The 13,195-nt window shown below is 37.8% G+C and overlaps 1 protein-coding gene across 2 annotated transcripts in view; it reads left to right on the top strand.

The window, feature by feature from the left end:
* Positions 1-13,195, top strand: part of PRKCE (protein kinase C epsilon) — a 295,529-nt gene that overhangs the window by 220,412 nt on the left and 61,922 nt on the right. The gene's annotated exons all lie outside the window — the stretch shown is intronic.

Raw genomic sequence — 13,195 nt, 5'->3', positions numbered from 1 at the left:
TAGTTCAGAAAAACTGTGAACTCTCCCAGAACCAGTACAGAAAGTGATGTAGTTCACCAAATACTGTTTAAGGAACACCTTCCAGTGTTAAAAGAGGATGGCTTCGCAAGCAAAATTTAAAGAAAAACATGTCCCTGTTGTCCAGTTACACCCAAAACCACACTTGAAATAGAATCAGTTCAGTTAAGTGTTGGGCACCTGTTCATAACTAGAAGTTATTAATGTAACAGTTTTCCAGTTGCCAAATTGCCATGTTACAGTATGCACTAGAAATACTGAAATATAGTCCAAATATTTCTTATTAATGTGCTGACTGGAAGAGAATGGAAATGAAATGGTGAGCTCCTGTCTCTCATCTGTGAGGTAGTTTGCAGATGGAAAGGAATGACATCATCTGTTAAGAAACAAACATACCTGATTTTCCCTGTGGAAGAAACACTGATCCTCACCAGGAGGGCGCAGAGCAGCTGATGCCTTAGGGAGAACTGCTCAGGAGTGTATAACACTTAGGGCTTGAATCCACAAAAACTTGATAGGAAGCCTACTCACAAAACAGATCAGGACAACATTACGTTTTGTAGAGTTCTTAATTCTGCAGTTTAAACGGATGGTAATGAGACATACGTGTAGTCATATCAAGTATCTGTTATATCTGTTTAATCGTATAGACTAGTTTTTCCTCTGCTACACAGAAGCAAGTTACTTTCTATTCAAGGAGAAATCAATAGTGGAGAGTCTGACTGTATAATTAGTGAAACTGCTAACTTTTATAGTTAGTGAAACTACTTCTAAAACAAAAGAAAAACAAAAACAAAAAACTGTTCAGTAAATTTATTCCTTTCTAAAATCCTCAGCTTCTTTCCACCACCCCCTCCCTCATTCCAGGGCATTCTGGTGGGTAAGTCTGCCTAAAAATCTAGATCTGTTTAGAGAGTATACTCTTTACTACCTTCAACAGCTCTCCACAGACAAATAACATCACAAGGCTAGAGATGCTGTTACCATTCCTCCAACAAATGAACTGTACCAAGTAAAAGAATATGGGTAGGAGAAACATCCAGTGTTCTACTTGCATGAGTATTTAGTATTAATATGTGTATTATGATTTTAGCATTAATATTTGGCATTAATATTTAGCATTAATATGAGTATTATGGTTGATCATAAAAATCTCAATAAAGTGTCATAAAATTGAATTATGTGCCACCAGAAAGAGTTGAACAGAGCCGTGGTATCCCTAAAATGGTTATTTCCAAATTACTGTTTCTAGTTGTATTAGGTCTTACGTAATTTAGTGATTTGTGTGTTTTTTATGTGTCTGGAACAAAGGTTTTCTTCCTATTCTGAATTCAGTGAGAGTGAAGGGCTTTTAGAACTTTGTAAAGTTTTAAACAGGTTACAAATGAGGAGCGATTGAGTGAGTATAGTCTAGAAATTTTCTTGTTCTGCATACCAACCAGGACTCATGTCAGAGCATTTTCTGGCTGGTGTAGAAAAAAATTCTTTATCCTATCTAACAGTTTTACAGTTTAACTTCAAACATAAGATTGTAACCATTTGTGAAAACAGGAATGAAAAAGAAAAAAAAAAAAGAATTCTCTTGAACTTATGAGAGTCTCAATTTCTGTGTAGTATACAGGCTTGAATCGATTTTTATTTTGTCTTACTCAACTTCATGTTTGTACATAGTACTGATACTAGATAGTATTTTCCATAAATGTTTACTTGGTCAATGTCAAATACTGGTAAGCATAGTACATCACCTTCATAGCTGGTCTAAGAAGGCATAAGACCGTTGATATAAGTGAGCTTTGTCCTGCTTGATTTTATTTATTTATTTATTTTTATATGAGATCATATTACCAAAGCCTTGCCAGGATCTTAATTCCATGCTGGAGTTAGATTTGTAGAAGCTTACTACATCTTGTGACCTCAATTTACTTTAACTTGCATGTTTTCTGCTCTGGTAAGACATAAATAAACCAGCTCTGAACACTACACTAGCAACAGAGAGCACAGTGCAGCTCAGGACACTTCCATGGCCACCCCTTTCTGAAGGGTAAGTGCCTTGTCCCTCCATAAGCTAAGATCACTCTGGCAAAGGCCCAGCAACTCATTGTGTTGTGGTGGAAAAGAAGCATTTGGAAGCAACCAATTCACTGTCCAGGATGTTAAATATTTATTCACTAAAACAGGACTGCATTTAAATATGGTGAAAGGGTAACTTTTAAGCCTCAGCAAGGAAAAAAGTGGTCAGGCTCCCTGTGCTGGCTAACACCGTTTAGTGAATATAAAGGGCAGAGAATATTTAAACCAAGCTGTCTCACACTATTTTAACCACCACAACCTCTAGTTTTAACAAAATTAAGCTTAAGTGGATTTTTTTTTTCATAATTTCCTAACAGTAAGCCTGAATGGGCATCTTTCTGGGTTTTATTTTTATTCTGGTAATCTCGTGTAATGGCCCTGGGAAGGCCTGAGATCCTTCTTTTGCTTGCCCTAAAGAGGCTGCCTTAAGGCCGTAGAAGGAGTAGGTTGAGGTATAATGTGCTCCTGCAGTCAGTAGGTGGTGAATGGACCCTTACTGATAGTTGCCAGACTGCCTCCAGGGCTCACTGGAAAACCTTTGATATTACGCTGGGTCTCTTTTTCTGGCGGGGTGGATTTAACGAAAGTTTGGTGGCTGGAGGAGAAGGGCATCTGCTTTCAGTCAGCTGTGGAGCATTATATCGTTGACATAGGGTGAAAATAAATTATTTTGTATTTTAGAGTTTATTGGGGTGCAGATTGCTGGATTTTAAATTTAAAACGTTCAATAAGAACAATTATTTTGTCACTACTGTCTTGATAGGAGTAAGACTATTGTGTTACTTTTAAGTAGGGAGAATATAGGACCAAAATAAACTGAAGATAATGCTGGCCCCAGTTCCTCCATAACATGAACTAAAGTGGAAGTTCATCCCAATGCTGCACTGATTACAAAAGCAGAAAGAATTTATAAGGCAAAAGGAATGGAATGGTAAAACAATAGTAGTATTGTCTATTGCCTATGGTGTCAAAATGCAAGCTAGGCAATGCATGAGAATGGTGCTTTAAATGATACTTAAGGAAAGGATTTCCTGCCTTGAGTGAAGGAACCTTCCTCATTCTTATGGCAGCTTTGCTGTAAGGGTGTCTTACAATTGAACTTTCTGGACTGAAAATCTTCCCTTCTGCTCTGCTCTTGAAGGACTTTTAAAATCTCTTCATATCGTTAGAATTTCAACAATAATGCAATGTGTAACTGCTGTGCATACCCACAGAAAATGCGGTTCATTTAATATGTAGTCCCTGTGCTTGCTCACGTGCTGACTTCACACTAATGAGAAGAACTTGATCTGAATGCTTTGACTAGAAAGCACTTTGAAGTTAGCAAACCAACCTCATCCTAAAAAATAACCTCTTAAATATGGGTGAAGGTCTATGTCTAGCACAGTAGTTACATAGCAGGTTAATAAGCGTAGAAATAGGAAACAGAAAGTTAAGAGTTTTGTTTCTGTCTCACTCCAGCATCATGTTTTTGTTTTATTTCCTGAGCGACAGCAGCTGAAATAATTTTGTTTTATTCCTGCTCACTACAGACATAGAAATGTGTTTTGATTGGCTTTGAAGTTAAAATGCAAAAAAGCCCACCTGATGGGGGAATTGAAATTTTTTTTCTAAAAGGCATTTGATGTTCTGTGTGTCAGTGTCAAGTTTTAATTTTTCCTTTGTGCACTAAGTGAAACAAAAAGTGTTCCCTTGTTACAAAAGAAAAAGACATACATTTTTGAACAAGATTTCATAAACACAGGTTATTATGCACTGTTCTAAAATTGCATTATATGCATCATACTAATGTAAAATTACATTATATACATTATACTATTACTCTTTATCACTTTCAGTTTCAAGTATCCTCTTAGGAGGATTATCTTGTAAATACTTTTCCAGTATGTTGTCTGAATCTGTGCATAGAACTTGAGTTGGTGTCAATATGAGTACTTTGAAATACAAAACAAATAAACAACAACAACAACAACAACAAAAAAAAAAAAAAAAAAAAAAAAAAACACAAAGCTCATATTCTGGGTTTTTCTTTGGTTTCTTTTTGTAGGTTTATTTTTTAATCCACAGTTTGAAATTAATTCATCCATGTAAGCATAAATCCCTGGCTTTGTTTTTAGTATTTCAAGGTGATAGGTACACATGTACAGGTAAAAGACCTGGTAAAAAATTAGGTTCTGTTCTGTAGTCACATCTTTTTGAATTGACCTTTCTGTTGATGCAGACAGAGTCTGTACATCCTTCTGACTGGAGGCTCAGAAGTTTTTTGTTTTTTAATACTCCACTGCATTCTTGAAAGAAGGGCCTTTTAATTAAAGCATGTGGTTGACAATGGATTTATTTTTAGTACATTTTTACATTTTATCTGCTTTGCTGCACATTAGATGATGTCATAATTCATTGATAGATGCAGAGGAAAAGGCTCCCTATTTGAAGCAGGTGGTACAGTCTGCTTCCACAGCTACAGCAGCAAATTCCTGAAGTTGGCTAATCACTGTGTGAAGTTTTTTTGTTTCTTTCGACTCCCTGTTTTACTACTTTCATGAAGTGTCCAAGTTCTAGTATTGTAGGGTTTTGTTTTCAGCAGTTCCATATTCAGCTTATCCACCATCTTTGTGATTATGTTAATCGCCTACATCCTTATATCCTATGTTAATCGCTTATATCCTTCCTCAGCCCATAAATTTTAGTCACCTATTGTAAGGCAGCTGTTTCATCTCTGTGATCATTTCAGTTACTCTTCTCTGTACTCTGCTTTCCTCCACTGCATTTTGTTTTTGCGTCATGAGGGCCAGACCTGCATATGATACTCAAGATGTGGGAATGCTGAAATTTTATGCAGCAGTAGAGCAGTACCCTCGGTCTGTTTCTTTCTGTTCTTGCCAATGGCACACAGCATTTTGTTGTCTTTTTTGAGTGCTGCTGTACCTTGAGACAGTGATTCAAAGAGCTGTCAACAAAAACACATGTTGATTCTACAGAGAATTAACTCTCAGTTCAAAGGTCAGCATCATGTAGATGTGGTTTCAGATATTTTCCCCTCAAAGGAAAATGTTTTCACTTTACACTTATCTATAGTGAAGGTCCTCACCGCCTTCTTGACCACACGGTTTGAATGGTCCTTTTAATGTTTCCTTTAACCATTAGCATAGCATCTGACTACTTGAAAGAGCTTAGTGTGAGCCACAGATTGCACTGTTCCCTCCCTTCTCCAAGCCATTGATAAAGATGTTGAATAAAACTGCAGTCAGAAGTGATTGTTTGTGGGACCCTGTCATAAAATGAAATTGTTCTGCCAGTGCTGAAATACTAACTTGTTAAAGATCTGTCAGATGAAATGTCTGTGCTCATGTATCAAGTTATTTTTATGCTGATTCGTTTATTCATAAAGAACTTCCCTCAAGAAAATTTCAGTCTTCTTTCCTTATTCTTTCCTTACTTTCTCTAGATGTTATGCCACACTGACTTGTGCACTCTTCCTTCTTCACTTACATTTCCTCTGCTAATTCTTAGAGATGTTAAGAACATTTCTTAGGCTACCTAGTCACCTACTTCAAATGAAAAGTGCCACATGAGGCATATTCTTATAGTGTTTCCTGTAACAGAGTTTATTGCCCTCTGTTGTGCTTGTCAATGTGTTGGACTACCTCACAAGCAATTCCTGAGTTTTGGTTCAGACTAGAAATGCTGCTGTCAGTATTATTTTACAGATGTAGAAATGGAGTGCAAAAAATAGTAAAGAGGCGATTTAAGTGATATTTTTCTATTTTCACTTGGGAGAAAAGAAAGTTGTCCTTGCTGTTGTTCCTGGTAAAATCTATCTTTACATTGGTATTGGGGTATGGCAAGCATAATGGGTAGAGGTAGTTCAGGATTAGGCTGAACCAGTGTGCCACTGTCATGGATGATATTGGCCCATTTGTGCCCTTTGTCTTGAGAGAAGTTGCAGTCCACTGGGCAGTGGAATTTCCACTCTAGGTGTCCTGTGCTCTTATTATTGCAAGTGTGAGTTGGTTTGAACTGAAGTTGACATTAACACCCTATTTTTACAAAATGAATAAATAAGAAGTAGTTTTAAGGGGATTTTAAATCAACGATTTGCTGGAATAGTTGAGCACACAACATTTACCAAACTTCCTGAACCATGGCCAGGTATTCATTCCCGAGGTTAATTCATTCTGTTTGGTTGCAGTATCTGCTTGTAAGGTCACCAGATGGCTGAAAGTTTTGTGGCAGTAATAATAACAAGAATTTAATGTAAATGGAATGTTTCCACCTTGTAATTTCTCTCTATTGGGCTTTGAATTGCATTACACTTTCTATTAAAACTGAAACTAACCTTTTCTGACCTGGATACATTCTCTTATCTCCCAAAGTATTTTTCAGAAACATCTTTCTTTCTATACTTACAAGATAGAAGTACAACTTAAGCTACTTCAGTAACTGTCAAAGTAGGAACTTTACTGTATTCATGCACATACGCATTCCTTTTTCAGTTTATCTTATAGTGAAACACATTCTGCAAATTCCTGATGCACACATCTTTCTTTTTTATGGTCATTCTCCAGAGAAGTAAACTGCCAGGCTATTCTGTAATCAACTTTGATGTTGCAATAAATGCTGTGATCTCTAAAGTTTTGTAACCTTTAACCAGTTAAAGAACAAATCAAAGAAACAGATTTCTAGATAATTTAAAAAGAATATAGACACAGTAGATAAGTTGAAGTCTGTGTTTGCTGTGCATCAAAACGCTTGCCTGCCCCAGGAAGATAGAATTTCAATGAGCATCTAGCAGGCAAACTTAACTCAATTTGGGGATCTTATCAAAAAAAAAAAAGAAATATGAATTCAAAATGTGCAGATATTTGCACATACAAGCATGTATTCACGGGACTATGGTTTTAAATCCCCATGTTCCAGAATGCCCTGAAGCTGTCCAGTGAATGTACACAAGCTAAAGGCTCTGTACTTATGTGACTCCAGGCAGCAGGTGCAAATCTGACTGCACAAAAGCTTTGCCCAAGTCAGAGGTCACTGGCTGCCGGTAATGTCCCAATAGCATCACCTGATGTGTGTCCCCACTCCTTGTTTCAAGGGGAGGGAACTTGCTGGTCCAGTTTTAAAACCTGCTGGCATTTTACTGGGTCTTAGAGTGGGTTCAGCCTTACTAAATCCAGAGCAAAGTCTTCATTGATAACCTGGAAGGCACTGGCCCTCTACAATCAGCTGAGGCATCTCGCCCTCTACTTTTTTTCCCCATAGCAGCTTGGCTAGTGGTTAAGTCATGCAGGGGACAACCTGTGCTTCAGGCAGATAATCTTCCTGTTCCTGACATTCCTGGGGATCACAGTGTGCCAAACACTGATTGCCTTCCTTTGAGGAGTATAAACTTTATCACCATTCATTCATATATGTCCAAGCCTTTAGAAGTAGATGGCAGGCATTGAGGGTGACCCAGTGCAGAGGCAGTGTTGTTAATGGGGTCCATCAGCAGCCTCTAATGATGCAAAGGGACAAACCAGCCCCAGGGTCCATCAGGCAGCCAGGCCAGAGGCACACCTTTGGGCACAAGTGAAATGGGCTGAAATGGAGCTCCTGGGCCCATGAGCAGGGCTGGAGGATTGTCCCTCCTAAAGGAGGCTGGGCAGGGACATTAGAGGCTGTAAGTGCCCTCGGGGCCCTATCACTAGCAATTTTAAAATTGCAAAGGGAATTAAATGCTAAATTTGGTGCTACAGAGGATGACTGCTCAGTTCAGGAGACGGTCCTGTACTGAGGTAGTCCATCAAGGTCCTCATTTTCCTTTATCAGTTCATGCAATAGCTCTGTATGTGTGCTGCTCTCCCAGCATTCAGTGTGTAGGAAAACCTGTGCACACTTTAATTATTCTGAAGCTGATGTATTTATTTTAATTTATATTAATTTTATGAAATGTAAACTCTTTTTAGTCTTTAGTTACATGGTTGTAATTTCATTATCCTTTTTGTTTTGTTTTGTTTCAAGTTTTTGCTGCATGAGACCAAAGCAAAGCATGAAACGTGTGTGTAATAGTGGTGCGTACAAGAAACATGAGAGAGCATGTGAAGGTTAAATTTCCCTCTCTGGCAGCTGCTCTATAGCAGAGCAGGTTATCTGGTTTCTGCTTAGCAACAGAGGCTCCACAGGGATTTGTTCAGAACATTTACCCAGGGTGGACGATCTGCCCATAAGCTGCTCTTCATGCTGACCTCCATCTCCAGATGACCAGGGAATTTTGATGATGATGTGTTTTTGCAGGGAGGTTTAAGGAAAAGCACTGAAAATCTTTAGAAAATCTCTAGATTATTATTTATTATCAGCATGTAATTAAACTGTTACCAAGAACAGTATAGGAGTAGGAAAGGTGACATAAGATGAGATAAGGAGAGGACAATTTTTGTTTGGTCTCGCACCAAGCGTAAGGTTAGCAAAAGGTCTTTTAGTCGGTCTCTTCCTAAATAGGCTGATTCAGTGATAATTTTGTGTTCATTCTCTCAGAATGAAGAATACACTTTCTGAAGTGTAGATGAGCATCCCTTTTTTTGCTGCAGTCAACGCAGTGAAGCTTGCTCTGAGGGAAATAGGCTGGGTTCCCATAAGACTGGGGCTTGAGCGGAGCACTCCATGGAGCTCAGCGCCGTGAGGTGGTTCCTGAGGCTCCAGCAGCAGCATTGCACCAGCCCTCAGCAAATGCTGCACGGCACAGAGGTTGGGCAATAGATACCCTGCAAGCACTTTTCCAAGCACTGTTTTGAGTAGTTGTCTCACTGCTTCTCACTGTCCATCCTATCTCTACTCCTTCTCAGAATATACTGGCTCCCTGTGCAGAGGAGCTTTCAGTCTGCTTTGCTAAGTACAGCACCAGTGCAAAGTTGCTCTGTTGTTGCGTCTTGTTATGGTACTTTACAACTAATAATAGTATACATTTGCGCTCCACATGCTTTTTTGTGTTTGTGCAGTCTGAAGGATTGAACCTGAATATGAATAAATGTGGATCAACACGTTATCGTGCATATCACTATTGCAGTAAAATGAATTAATAGCTGCAAGAAAAGAAGGGCCTGAAAGAAAAACTGGAATTAGATATTTCTGAATAGAAACATTTCTTAATTTACTTTAGAGCTGCAACATATCTATTTTTGCAGTCATAATTATTTTGTTCTGGCTCAGCTGAGTTCCAAAAAGAAAGTCTCTTTGGTAAAACTGCAAAATAATATGTTGTTTTTCTTTCATGTGATTGGAGACACAGTTACTCATAATAATGTCTCATTTTAAGGAACTTGAAATCCTCGGCAAGTTTTTGTTAGTACAAATGCAACTGTTTTTTACTATTCAGAACATCATGTTCAAGTAAATTGTAGAATATGAGTTATTTCTGGCATCTAGGGCATAGTTTGTGAACTGATATGACAGTATCTCATATAAATTTTCCATCTGGATGATCGCAGTGCAGTAGAAGTTTTTTTGTTGTGTTGTCAAGCTAGAATCAACTGTTGTCACTGGCTGACCTTTGTTTTTGAGTACGTGGGAACATTACTGAAACTCTTCACATCATAGAGAAGAGCTGTTTCTCTGGTAGTGAATATCTTTATATTGCCAAAGAATTCATTCATCTATTTCTTTTGAATGGAGCACAGGATTCCCTGTCCTCCCCCATTGCAAACTTTCTAAAAGTACAGATGAGCCAATTCCTTACCACTTCATCTCACAAAATGTCCTATAGGACATAGTCAGTGGCCTGGCCTAACGAACCAAAAGTTAGAACATCAGGTCCTGTAACAAGGCCAGAGAATTCTGTAAAATTGCTGAATACAAAACATTATGCACCAGTAGGTGAGTCAATCTTACGTTATTTTGCTTAGTGCAAAATGATTGAGTTGGTTATAATAGTAAGGAAGTGTGGAAAAATGTAAAGGAATGCTCTGATGGGAACGTTAATTATGAATGACTTGATGAATGCAAGGGACTTGATAGCCAGCTAGAGAGTGGAAAATTATCAACGCTAAAGAATAAAAAGCTTGTACTGAGGAAATGGTAGAGGACCTATATTTATTTCTCATATTTTGCTTCCTGAGTTTCATTCAGTGATTTGTCTCCAGACGATAAATAAATTAAAAAAATAGCTGAGGACTGTACTAGTCTTTTCACCCTCCCCACTTTATTGCTGAGACAGAATTAACAATTTAAAACCAGTAAAGCATATCTGATAGGGAATGTTTCTTTAACACAGCAGAGCAACACAAACGTACTATATAAGCAGTACATACATGGGCTGGTACTACTGTGACACAGTTTTCCAAAGCCCATTCCCACATTACAGGTAAAGAGGTTTAAAAGCTTTCAGAGAATTCTGAAATTTCTTAATAAATGCAATAATGTTCATGTCAAGTTTCTATCAGCCAAGCTAATTTGTGATACAATATATCAAATGGACTGTGTGAACTAATTTTGAACAACCTTTTGTACTCTTCTGCGTCGCTTTCTTTTCTTCCACAGTGTCTCCTACTCTGGTCAAGGGCAAATACAACTTTGAGCTAGAAGAAGGAATGGATTTTTCCAGTGCCAGATTTTGTAGTGCAAGACAACTCTCCTTTGTTGCAAAGGCAAAAATTTGTTGTTGCATAAGCAGAAAGGAAAATTCTATTCAACTGTGCTTTCTTTTCTTACAAAGTTTTTATCTTTTTGGTGATTTCAAAAGTGAAATTATAATTCTGAGTGAAATTCTGATTCTGAGAATGTATACACTTAGTGTAATTTAAATATGAGATATGGTTAATTATTCCTTGCTGTATGGTTAAGTATTCCTGGAAACCATACTCAACAGAATTCCTTGTCATGGTAGCTTTAATACAAGTAACTCCTTGCTAAAGGTGTTGCAGTGTCCACCTGTACAACGAATGATGGATTCCTTGATCTGAAAAAATAACTTCTGCATTTCAGTCAGCTGACTGCAACCCTAGAAACAAAATGTTCTGCTGCCATGTATCATCCCTGTGATATAAGGACATGTCCACTCAGCTAATTACTTCCAATTGTTTGTGTGTTTTGTTTTGTTTTGTTTTGTTTTTTTTCTGGCTGTAATGAATAATTTCTCAGAAAATGGTTGCTGGATGAGAATTTTGTCCCATCATTTTCATTATCTTCCTTAACTGGGTTCCTTTTCCTTGTGATAACATTGCTGCTAGGCCAACTGGCTGCATTCCCCAGAGATTTCTCTGTTATTTGTGTAGCATCTGATGAATGTACTCAGAGACGTAAACTAGATGCCCAGGTGACACAGAAAAGCAGAAATTATAAACTCGAGAAACTTTACAGAAGCAGACCAGGGTCTGGGGAGAAACCTAGGATATGTGCCACCTCTATCTAAGCTCCTTGGTGAAATATCAACAGGTTAAAAGTTGTTCTAGAAGTTCTTAAGTGCCTTCAGAAACTACATAGTTCTAATTGGAAGACAGTGTTTATATTTTTCCTATAAGAATCAGAACAAAGGAATATCAATAGCTGCCTACACATTGTAACATTTTCCGCATAATGACATTTTGTGGACTTGATATAATTTTCTGCAATATGCATCAGGCCATTAAATGAGAGGTCTTTAAAATTATCTCACCAGAACTATTCTTCTTTCCAAACATCACTGAAAGAAAATGAGATCAAAGAATTTCATAAAAGGCTCTTCTTGCAGCTTATCTGTCATCAAATGAAGGTATTAGGGAAATGGCCTGAGAAGCTTTTCCTACTTGATACCCCTTTTGAAGTGACTAGAACTACAGAACTCGATGTTTCTGCAGAAGATACTAGTTGTGTTTCTCCCTTTTGTGGGAGGAAGGGCACAAAAAAACATACTGCACCAGCTGGCACACTTCTGGGGTCCCTGCACTCACCCCAGGCTATGCCTGGCCTTTCAGGGAGCAAGAAGGGGACAGCCCTTCCACTCTGCTTGCCGTGGAGCTCGTGGCTCCCAGCACTGCAGCTTGGGGCAGAGAATGGAAGATTGGCATCAGTTCCCAGAAAAGTCCAGTGAGTAGTGAACACTTCTTTCCTGGATAATTTGGGGTTAAAGATGGAAAGCTGGAAGTCTTTTTTTTTTTTTTTTTTTTTCAGTTGATTTCTAAAGTTAAATGGTAGCGGACAGAGCTGATGAAATAGCAATGCCCATAACTTGTTCTGCACCTTCATTGCAGGTCTTTGGCTAACAAATTCCACATTTAATCCTGATCTGAGCCCCATCTGAGTTAAAGACAGTCTCAGCATTAAACCCTGTAGATACTGTGTCAGAACATTAGGTATTACATATTGTATTACATATATCACAGAAAACAGTCACATAGGCAGAATGCTTAATATCCATCAGTGACAGGGGAAAAAAAAAGGAATATTTTTTTAAAGTGAAAAGTAACTATAAAAATGAAAATGTTTATGCTCATATGACAATATTTTAGAGTTATGATATGAAATTTTGATCTATTCAAGAAACTGAGAGAGAGAATTTTATGTCATATTCCCACTGAGTAAAATGAAAGCTATAAGGGGAGCAGGCTGACAACTCTCCACCCAATGTTTTGTGCTACATTGAATTAGTCTAAACTTTAACATTTTAATAACAAGATTAATGAAATTTTGAACCATGTTTTCTTTTTACTTGACCTGGTGTGAGTCTGGCACACCAACTAATATACATAGTAAATTCAGTCAAGATAATAATTTAAAGAATTAGCTCTTTGGAAAAAAAAAATAGGAAGACTCTTTTCAAACATAAGGTATTTGTAGTTTACACGGGAAAAGGCATTGTGTAAGGGTCATTGTGTCATTGGTTATTCTACCGTACATGATTGTCTGTTGCAGGTTCCAAGGGTATAGGTCTTATTCGTATCCATACCTTATCATACTCCAAAACCTGTAGTACAGATGAGGACCTGTACATTTCAAGAGTGATGCTGAAGTCAGTGGATTACTTGTTGTTACAGTAATGTAGCATTAGATTGTTTGAATAATTGAAATAGCCAACTAAACTTTTGTAAAATATGAATGCTAAGGGAGTAATCAAATGGTGCTTTTTTTCACTGCAAATTTGAGACTGGCTGGCTTCTCT

The sequence above is a fragment of the Anas acuta genome, chromosome 3 (assembly GCF_963932015.1).
Source record: "Anas acuta chromosome 3, bAnaAcu1.1, whole genome shotgun sequence".
Taxonomy (NCBI): domain Eukaryota; kingdom Metazoa; phylum Chordata; class Aves; order Anseriformes; family Anatidae; genus Anas; species Anas acuta.
The sequence above is the reverse complement of the archived record's forward strand: the minus strand, read 5'-3'. Positions and strand labels throughout refer to the sequence as shown.